The 10,629-nt window shown below is 40.9% G+C and overlaps 1 protein-coding gene across 7 annotated transcripts in view; it reads left to right on the forward strand.

Moving 5' to 3' along the window:
* The window catches only part of galnt1 (UDP-N-acetyl-alpha-D-galactosamine:polypeptide N-acetylgalactosaminyltransferase 1), a 136,063-nt gene that overhangs the window by 25,905 nt on the left and 99,529 nt on the right, over positions 1–10,629 (forward strand). The window contains exon 1 of one of the 7 annotated variants that reach the window (XM_053612100.1): positions 5,803–6,776. The exons of 5 other annotated variants lie outside the window; for them this stretch is intronic. The gene's annotated coding sequence lies outside the window, so the exon portion shown is untranslated. Of the gene's footprint in view, positions 1–5,802; positions 6,777–9,173; positions 9,862–10,629 lie in introns of those variants that run through there. One more of the 7 variants, XM_053612099.1, reaches the window with a different exon arrangement.

Here is a 10,629-nt window from a genome sequence, read left to right on the forward strand (position 1 = left end):
AGGAAAAGATTTTGAGCTTGTGGGGTGATGAATTTGTTTATAGCGTCCATGTCACAGCATTATTCCTGCAGCATTAACACGTTTCGTCGCACCACCTGGTTCTCTCCAGGACGTTTCATCTTCTGAATGAAAGTGTTTACGTTCAGCTTCCACATCATGTCGGGTATTAATTCTCTGAGAAAGTTCGTTTCCTCAAAGGACAGTCAGTCTTGGTACGGCATTCTTATTAGACAGACAGAATGATATAATAAATCTGTAAAAAAAAAAAATATATATTCTTGGAAATACATTTTTTAAATTTATAAATTTATTTATTAATAATTATGAACTGGAAGCAGCTGATTTGATGTTAATTATGTAATTATACTTTTACGTTAATTTTTTAAAATAGATGTAAATAATATTTAGCGATTATAGTTTTTAAAAACTATAACTTTTTATAAAAAGTTTCTAAAACTATAACTAATGTTTTAAAACTTTTTTTTTTTTTTTTAGAAAATAAAATGTTATTTTAAAAAATTTGAGCAAAATGAACGACTTTTTGTAGACATTAAATAAAATATTGAACCCTATTTTATGTGGCACTGCTGCATGCTGGGAACTTGTTAGTGAACCTATATATTGTGATGCGTTTTGTGTATCATAGACATTTCTTCGAGTATCACGTTATGATATTTTTGTCTTATCCCCCAGCCCTATTTCACAAATTCACCCTCATCGGTTTGTGATTATTACTTTTACAATTTCCGTTTTTTATTTTATTTTTATTATTACTTAATCACTTCAAATCCTAGCTTATTATTCAGTTATCTTAAAGAACCTTGAGTAACTAGTGTAAATTATTCCAGAAGAAAAAGCTGGGCAGCTTTGGCTCCGGTGGTAGAACGGGTTATCCACATTCTTGGGCAAGACACTGAACCCCAGGTTGCTCCCGATGGCAGGCTAGAGCCTTGCATTGGTGTGTGTGTGTGTGTGTGTGTGTGTGTGTGTGTGTATGTGTGTGTGTGTGTGTGTGTGAAGCGGTGAATGAGAAACAGTGTAAAGCGCTTTGTGTATTTGAAAACAAATGAATCGTACGTTGTGAGATTGAGGGATGTTTGATTTTTAAGAAACTCTGTTCCAAGGAGTTTGATGTTCGACTTGTTCCAAGATTTTTACCCAAACGAATCAATTCCAGTTGTTTCCTGATTCCATACTTTTGTCTTTGTAATAATTAACTCGACTTACCGTACGGTATATGGACATGACTGCGATCAGTTTTTTTTGCTGACCTCGATATTACCCGTTGTGTTTACATGCGTTTGTTTACATAAGAATGAACGTCACCAACATTTTAGCCGTTCGCTCTGCTTCTTTACTCTCGTCTGCTCCAAGGCTGTCCAATTCAAATTCAAACCTCGAATATCCGTCGATAAAAATGCACATTTGAACGCAAAAACTGCGCATTCGAATGTAAGACGTGCAGCAAGCACTAGCACCGATTTGAATTAAAGCGTACTGTTGAAAAAAATTGACGCAGTACATTGACATGCAAATATTAACAATGTTTTTGTTGAAGAAAGCACCGTTAATCTAGGAAGAACGGTTCACGTGTTTCAAATAATCCAGTCGTAGTCAATAATGTCGGGAATTGAGCGTCTTAAGCTGCGTGCAGTGAATGAACAGCGGTAAACTGAAGCGCTTTACTAACGGGTTAATTAACTCACTCAAACGCATCCTGTATGAGATTAGACATATGATTAATCAGACACATACACAGCATAAACCTAATATTACATCCTGCTTCTGCACAAAATAACACGAATGCACGAGTGAACTCGAACTGAAGTAAGGCGCTAGGCACTAGGTAGAACGCTAAGTCACGCCGTGAATACGCTGTTTCCGTAACAACGCACTGAAAACAGACAACGAATACCCAAAGCATTAAGTATTCACAATATTGCATTACAGTCGATTTTATTTATTGTTTTGGTTTTGTGGTTTTATTTATTTAGGATCTTTTTATTTTTTTTCGAGATTCCACTTCTAATGTCTGAATGTTCTTAAGAATGAAAAGTTCATTGCTCTTTGAAAGGGTGTACACTGCATTATTATGCTATTATATTATCATTATATCAGTAGCATCGAGTGGTTTTAAAACGACAGTAATATCGTTTATCAGAATTATTTCTGAGACAAGATATCGTCCAGCAAAAGTAGTTATCCTGACAGGCTTTATGTTGAGGGAGATGGTTTTCTTTGGTTTTTATTTTGTTGTACGAGTATTGCAGGAGTTTTTCTGACACGTATTTCATCATGCGCTCATCATATATCATTTTGCTACAGCGTTACACACAGCTTTTTTTTTCTCCTCTTGTGTCTTTTGTAAAATGAAAGTGAATTTTTTTCCCCCTGTGAGAGAAACTTCAGAAAGAGATGCTTCAGAAACAATTCCAGTCCCAGTACTTTTTTTTTTTTCCATAAAGTTGTGCATGCGCCTAAACGTTCATTTTACACCACGTGTCCGGTCTTTAATCATTTTTTATACCACAGTTTGCCATAACAGAAGCTCTGTCATTAGACAAATCACAGGTTTATATGAGTGCGCTCGTTCTATTATGTTATCATTTCTTACTTCGTGAGGTGATGTTTGTTTATTTATTTAGTGTTTTTTTGGGGGAAGGAGTCTCCAGTTTCAGCTCTTTTGTAGCGGTCAGACGTAAAGCCGCAGCTTAAATAACGCTTCCGGAAGGTTCAAACCTGGATCCTTTACGTCTTGTGAATAGATTAGTGTTAATCTCAGGAACCTAAACACAGCCCAGAAATGCTCTCGACGCTCTCAGAGGTCTTTACCCTCCATCACAGTCGGAGAGCAGAGTCACGCTGGTAGATCCGTGAGATCATGTGTGATTACTGTCCAGATTCCGGCCCAGTCCCAAGCTCTGTTCATTTATGCCTTTTCCCTGCTTTGTTTAACATGTCAGGCCAGATTCAAGGCCTTCTGGGCTGTGCTACAATGCGTTGAAACAGGGAAAGCACACAGTCATGCTGTGATTTTGCATGCCAGGACTAGAATTCTGAAACTCTGGATGAAACAACATAAAGCCTGCGTGCTCTTCTGCTTTAAACCGCACAGATTTGAACATGTCACAGACAACATCCTGTTTAAATTGTCTGACTTAGTAGACCTTTGAATGCAGCACTCAAGTGAAAGGAAATGATTTGACGGGGCCCATGTGTGCAGTTTTGGTAATAATGAAAGTGAAATTAACACCGTGACTCTATTACAGCCACAGGATTTAAAAAAACAAACCGAAAAACCTCTGAAGTCAGGAATGCAACTGCATTGTTATCTACTTACTCACTCACTCACTCATTTCCACTTATTCTTTTGGAGAGAGGAAAACAAGTTCAGTTTTGAGTTCTAAAAGGAAAGATGCATTTCTATGGATAAAAGAAAGTGTATCGCGTCTCTTGTGCACAAGCAGGGAGATCCAGCAGGGGATTTACCAGAGTGGGGCAGATCAGTGCAGAAAATGTCTGTCCAATCCCTTTCCTCATCCCTCCATCATCTCTCCGCCGTGTCCACCACTCAATCAGTCCGTGTATTTCTCGCTCAGGCCTGTAGGATTAAGTTAGATTTGTGTACATGCAGTGTGCAGAGAGTTTGCGAAGGCTGATGAGCGTGGAGCCCAGCAGTTAGAGAGACTCCGGCACGAGTCACTGCTTTGCTCAGATCACTACAGATCTGCCTCGTCCTCGTGGTCCTGCTGCATTTTAAAAAAGACAAAACAAAAAAACAACATATAGTTGTTGTTGTACCATTTTCCTCCCAATTTTAGCCATTCCCAATTCCCATCCTCCTGTCACACGAGAGCAATCAGCTGCGTCCATCGATGTTCTTCTGAAATACACGAGGATGTGCTGGCTCAGTGGTTAAGGCTTTGAAGAGAAGATTGTGAGGTCAAATCTCCGCAGCACCATGCTGCCACTTCCATCCATCCATCCATCCGTTTTCTGTACCACTGATACTACACAGGGTCACGGGGAGCCTAGAGCAACTTAGAGATGGCAGTCAGCCTACAACACACATCTTTGGACCGAGGAAGGAAACCGGAGTACCTGGTTGAAACCCCTGAAGTGCGGAGAGAACATGCATGCTGTGAACACAGGGCGGAGGCAGGAATCGAACCCCCAAGCCTTTAACACACTCGGAGGAGGGTGCTAACTGCAAATGCGTTTACCTCACAACTGAGGCAGGATACAACTGAGCAGTTATGGGGTAAGGCTCCTGCTCAAAGACCCAACAGAGGCAGCTTGCTGGTCTACCACCTTCCAAACTGTAAGCCCACTGATCCACCACTGCCCCTGAGCTCACACATGCCCCTGATTGGCTAGCAATAGACAGGGGAGAGAGTAACATCATCACTCCTTCCCAGTGAGCACGCCTAATTAAGCAGTCTTCACGAAGGTCTGTGGCATCGTTACGTTTCCAAACTTTTGATCTCCTGACAATAGAGCGAACACTTTTCTGTCACTCTGCTCAGGAGCCTTGGGCCACAAGATAAAGGGGTTAGTCCATTTTTAGTGAGCAGTCAATTAGCTAAGAGCTTTGAGTCAATGTGAAATAGATAGTGACTCTGCACTTTTTTTTAGACAAACCCAATAAAGATGCCGCTACACATGTTGTAGGAATGTCTGAGAGGAAGAGCAGGAACGAAGAAGGAAGCACAGGAACCGGGGAAGAGAAATGCTAGACTGCTGAAGGGAATAACAAAATAGACGACAGTAGACAGTTTCAAATGATCCCAACAAATGTGAAAAATCCATCCAGCCATTTGCTGTACCGCTTATCCTACACAGGGTCGCAGGGAGCCTGGAGCCTATCCCTGGGGACTCGGGGCACGAGGTGAGGGACACCCTGGACGGGGTGCCGATCCGTCGCAGGACACAATCGCGCACACCCATTCACACACTACGGACAATTTAGAGATGCCGATCAGTCTACAACAATGTCTTTGGATTGGGGGTGGAAACCAGAGTACCCGGAGGAAACCCCCAAAGCACGGGGAGAACATGCAAACTCCACGCACACAGGGCAGAGGCGGGGCTCGAACCCCCAACCCTGGAGATGCAAGGCAAATTGGCGAACCACTATGCCACCCCACATGTGAAAATCTGATTTTATTCACAAGTTCCAGCTAAACAAAGACTGAACCCTATATTTCTATGAACGTGTGTGATGAGGATTTAGCTACAGGTTTCAGCTACAACGTGACAGTATTTAAATTGAGATTCATCGCGTTTCGAAGTTTCTTCAGTTCCCCACAACTTTACTTCCTACCTGCAGTTATTTCCCATCAACTGCTGATGGTGTAAAAATGGAAGGGAAATCGTGTAAGCTCTCATTAAATGTGAGACATTTTATGAAGGAAAAAAACAGACATTTGAAGAAAAAGGAAGCTTGGAAGGAAGTAGTGGAGGTTATTTGATTTGTGTTTAACTACTCAGCTTTAGAAGCTTTAGACAGCTACTGCAATTTCATATCTCATTGGGAAAAAATGCTGGCCAGTGCACGACCACAAGTGATACCAATAGCTACACGCCTACGACAGATGAGCTTCAGGGCCGCGAATGATAACTTGTCACTAGCTAGTTTGAACGTCGGACCGGGGTTCTCGACATTTTGACCAGTGACCCCATATAACTCCCAATAAGACCTAGGAATTAGCCGAAATCACAGTCGTACTATTTGAAAAAATTCACAGTGCATTACTGTAAATAAGTGCACAGTCCACAGAATGCCAGGTAACGTTCCTATTTTAAGATTAAACTAATTAAAGACTTGATCTTCAAAAAACCTCAAACATGTATCATATGTCACATAATATTTCGCACTTAGGTTCTGCCTATTTACGCCTTTAACGATGCTTTTATGAATCACGTTTGTGCGTATAAGAGCCCACAACTGCACGTGTGTCTGCTGAGATGACTGGGCTTGTGCGTCACGCTGCTGTCAGGAAAACATCTTATCTGAGCTTTTCCTCCCACCGAGTTCGCTTTGATTTGAGGAACACAAGTGCACTGAACTCTGCTCCCGTAAATAAGTGCTAGTGAGTATAGAATGTTTCACGTATTACATTTAGCGTAACGTCTCCATAGCAAAAGCATCGCAGCATGGGGATATTTAATTCTTCCGCCGGTCTAGTGCGAACAGCTGTAAATATTCCAAACACATTGAGACATCCATTGAGATTTGAACCGATGCCAGAGCGCTCACTGCTGTAGTAGGCTGTTTAGCATGAAGATTGTATTTTGTAGTGTTTTTTTTTTTTTTGCAAGAAACCACAAGTGCACAGTGTAAAAATATGCTTATTATTGTTTTAAATAACCTGCTTAGGGTCTGATTAACATGACACAGTGTAAAACCAGCTCTAAATTGCTCCAAATAATCAGACACTATTAATTCTAATGAAATATGACATAAACCTACATAATATACATAGACCTATGTATAGACACACTGTTTGGTAAAAATATCTCAGGCGACCCCAAGGTGGAGAACTCATGATAGTAGGGTGGTGTATATGTGCTTGCTTTTTGTTTTTGTTTGGTCGTGTTTTGGATGGTCTTTTGAGATTTGATCCAAATCCATTCTTCAGAAGGATCCGGCCAGTTGTTTACTACTGAGCTCTGTGACATCACATCCTGTGCTCTGGTTAGGTTTCCGCTTGGGGAGATAGCACTGGTATGCTGTTATCCTGGACTAGGAGAAGAGCTTTGCACCCATGTTAAAGGTTAGGAAAGGTTCTAACGGCTGTTTCTGACGTTCATAATTCTGTTAAGAAAAGACACGACATGATGGACATGAGACGACATGCGTTCGTAAGGAAGCGCGCACGCATGTGCACACACACACACACACACACACACATTCGCACATGGTGTAAGACAGTTTATCAACTTTAGCACAGTTAAGTGAAATATTATAGATGGCTGTGTGTGTGTGTGTGTGTGTGTGTGTGTGTGTGTGTGTGAGCTCACATGTCTGTCTTTTGTCATCCTGGCTTATCACCAGCTTCTTCATAGCTGCTATCAGCTCCATGCAGCTGGACATGCACAAAGCACACAGTGGCCGTACTGTGAGTGGAAGAGGGAGAAGTGTGTGTGTGTGTGTGTGTGTGTGTGCACCCAGTATTAAATCTTTATTAGTGGAGAATGAGGCTCATTTTTTATGAGTGAGAATTTTTACATATACTCATAAATGGAAGCGTGTGTGTGGTTTTAGATAAGCAGTTGAACATCTCTCTCAGTCGGAGGCTTTTACTGCACTACAGCGTTAGCCACCGTTTCTATTTTCCTGCCTTCCGCGTTGCAGATAAAATATTGATGAAGCATTAAATCATAATTGAAAACCTTTAGGAAGAGGCTTGAAAGCCAGCTGATTCAATCTAAAATCAATAGCTTAACTAATTGACGAATAGCCGATCATTAAGTTCTCATCGAGGGAACGCGGACAGTGTGTTGCATCGTTCCAGTAAAAGTGCTCCTTTGTAGGCTTGAACTTATTTAGTGTATTGTTTGTTTAGTGGTTTTATGGAAACCCGTTCAGTCATTTTCTGCTATTTATGTAATTGAAACTACGGGCTTTCCTGTAACCACAAATAACCTGTTCTAGCAGTTTAAATGATCATTAGCATCGTCCACATCAGTGTCTGTCTCATCACCTGAGCTCAGTTCTGTCCTGTCCATTCATTTCTGCTTGTTATTAACGTCTTTTTATTCCAATTATTTTAATTTCAACATTTTTGTCGGATGATGTGACGGTTCAGATGCGCCACAAACATTTTGGCAGCCGCTCTCATTACAAACGGAATTGATTGCGTTAAGGTCTATTTCACTATGGAGTGTAACTTGGAGTGTAACAAGAGCACGATGAAGTCGTGAGAGAAGCACACTTAGCTAGCGAGGTTTTATGACACCATTACATCTTTAGACATGTTCACACTAATGAGCGACATGTTGCTCATGCTGCTTGTAGTTGGTCTCTGGGCGTGTACCGTCTATTCAGTGGTTTTAGTTTCCGTTGAGAAAGGGTGTGCAACCTACAGCACATGATTTGCTACAGTTAATTAAAATTTTTTAAAAATGTTTTCTAAGATTTTAATAAAGTAAAAATTTGAGAAATAAAGCTGAGAGAGAGAGAACTGGAAAAAATGTTGTACCACAAGTGCCACAAGCTTAGTCCGAGGAATCTTTTGAGCCAGTCAAAGAATTATTTGAGCCAAACGAGAAATCTTTTGAGCCAATCGAGGAATCATTTGAGCCAATTGAGGAATCATTTGAGCCACTTGAGGAATCATTTGAGCCAAACGAGGAATTATTTGCGCCAATCGAGGAATCATCATTTGAGCCAATTGAAGAATCGTTTGAGCCAAATGAGGAATCATTTGATCCAGTCGAGGAATCTTTTGAGCCAATTGAGGAATCATCATTTGAGCCAATCGAGGAATCATTTGATCCTATCGAGGAATCGTTTGGGCCATTCGATGAATAATTTGAGCCAATCGAGGAATCATTTGATCCTATCGAGGAATCATTTGAGCCAATCGAGGAATCATTTGATCCTCTCGAGGAATAATTTGAGCCATTTGAGGGATCATTTGAGCCAATCAAGGAATCATTTGATCCTATCGAGGAATCATTTGAGCCAATTGATGAAATATCATTTGAGCCATTCGAGGAATCATTTGATCCAATTGAGGAATAATTTGATCCTATCGAGGAATCATTTGAGCCAATCGAGGAATCTTTTGAGCCAATCGATGCATGCTGCTCAGTCTCTTGCTGCTGTATTGTGTAATGGTGTCTTCGTATTGTGTGCATATGTAGAAAATGAACAGTCCTCTGTCACTTTGTTGCTCGCTGCCTAACGCCTGAGCATAGCAAAACTAGCTGTGTACCTGGCAGACACCATGTTGAGTTTAGAAAGTGGCCTAAATAAAAACATTTCCATGTTATTTTAGGTAAAATATCTGTTTTCTTAAAGTAGCAATGCCAAAGTATGTTATTTAAATAAATACCCGTTTTTTCATTATTTTTGGCCATTTTCCAGAATTCAGCCACAGCAATATCGACGGGTTTTCCCAGACCGCCCCACCTTTTATAGTCGGCTCTCCTTCGACAGCATTACTGCTGCTGCTCCTAATTGATTTTGACCTACAAAGAGAAAAGGCGCAGACAGAGAAAGGTCAGATTTCTTCTCCCGTCTCTGAAACAGGAATACTTCAGCTTTATTTTACTGCCTTCTGTCCCAGATGAGATTCATTACATGAGATCTAAGCCTCTCATAAAATGAAATGTTTCAACTCTTTATTACGTCTATAGTCAGCTTGATGTGTTCTTGTAAAACAGGATGGATATTTTGGGTTTTTTTGACCTGCCTGGAATTTTCTGATTAATTTTTTAATTGCGTTTTGGTCTGTTCGTACTGTGGAAATCTACATCATTAGTTCTGGTGCATGTTTTTTTTTTACTGGGTGAAGGCTCTGAAAGCATAGTCACACTATGCAAAGCTAGCCTCAGGTTCCTGTTCCCGGTTGACGGGGGTGGAACCCGGTGTGGTCTTCTGCTGTTGTAACCCATCAGCCTCAAGATTAAAGTGTTGTGAGATGCTTTTCTGCTCACTGTGGATATAAAGAGTGGTTATTTGAGTTAATGTGAATAACTTGTTTCTCATCAACAAGGCGCTTCTGGCCGCCGAAATGCCGCTCACAGGATGTGTTCGGGTTTTTGCTTTTGAACCGTTCTGTGCTGTTACATGTGAAAATCCCAGGAGATCAGCAGGTTGTGAAATCCTCAAACCAGGTACACCAGGACTAGGTAGGTCGGAGCGTGTGGAATAAGGGTTTTAGAAGAGATCTGAACATTTCTCGAAGTCGCTTTTTTTGTGCAATTTGTGAAATGGATGAAAGCAGTCTACGTCAGGTGATGACTGCAGAGGTGGTGTATACGTTACACACAATAACATGCAAAATGTGTGTTTACATAATAATACACTAATTTGTTTACAGGCACATGACTAATACAACACTTTACAGGGCAAATCGGAAAAATGAGATTGCCTCAGGATATACAAACAGAGGAAGCTGTGTGTGTGTGTGTGTGTGTGTGTGTGTGTGTGTGTGTGTGGAAGAGGCTGTAGGTTTCTTTACAATGTGCTGTTTAAAGTGACTGTGACATTTCATCACTAAGAAAAACTCAAACCGCTATCAGTTTATCAGTTTTCAACCTACTCAGGAAATCTACATCTTGCAGAATAATGTGCAAGCATGTGTGTGTGTACTTGTGTGTGTACTTGTGTGTGTACGTGTGAGAGAGAACGAAGGCGTGAGAGATGTAGATGACAGAGGAATTCATCTGCTTCTGTGCAGTTCTTCTCCCCAGCCTGTGCTGAAGTTATAAAAGAAACCACAGCATAAGGGAACACCTCGGTGTGTGACGGTTAGGACATAAAATGAGGTTGTGTGTGTGTGTATAGATTTTTTAAATAGTTTATTGCTCATAAGGCCGTTGAGTTCCAGGCTGTTTGTCTGAGTGAAAGTGTCCCTCTGTCTTCATGCTGTGTTTGCCATGGTTAAGTACACACAC

The sequence above is a fragment of the Ictalurus furcatus genome, chromosome 23 (assembly GCF_023375685.1).
Source record: "Ictalurus furcatus strain D&B chromosome 23, Billie_1.0, whole genome shotgun sequence".
Classification (NCBI taxonomy): domain Eukaryota; kingdom Metazoa; phylum Chordata; class Actinopteri; order Siluriformes; family Ictaluridae; genus Ictalurus; species Ictalurus furcatus.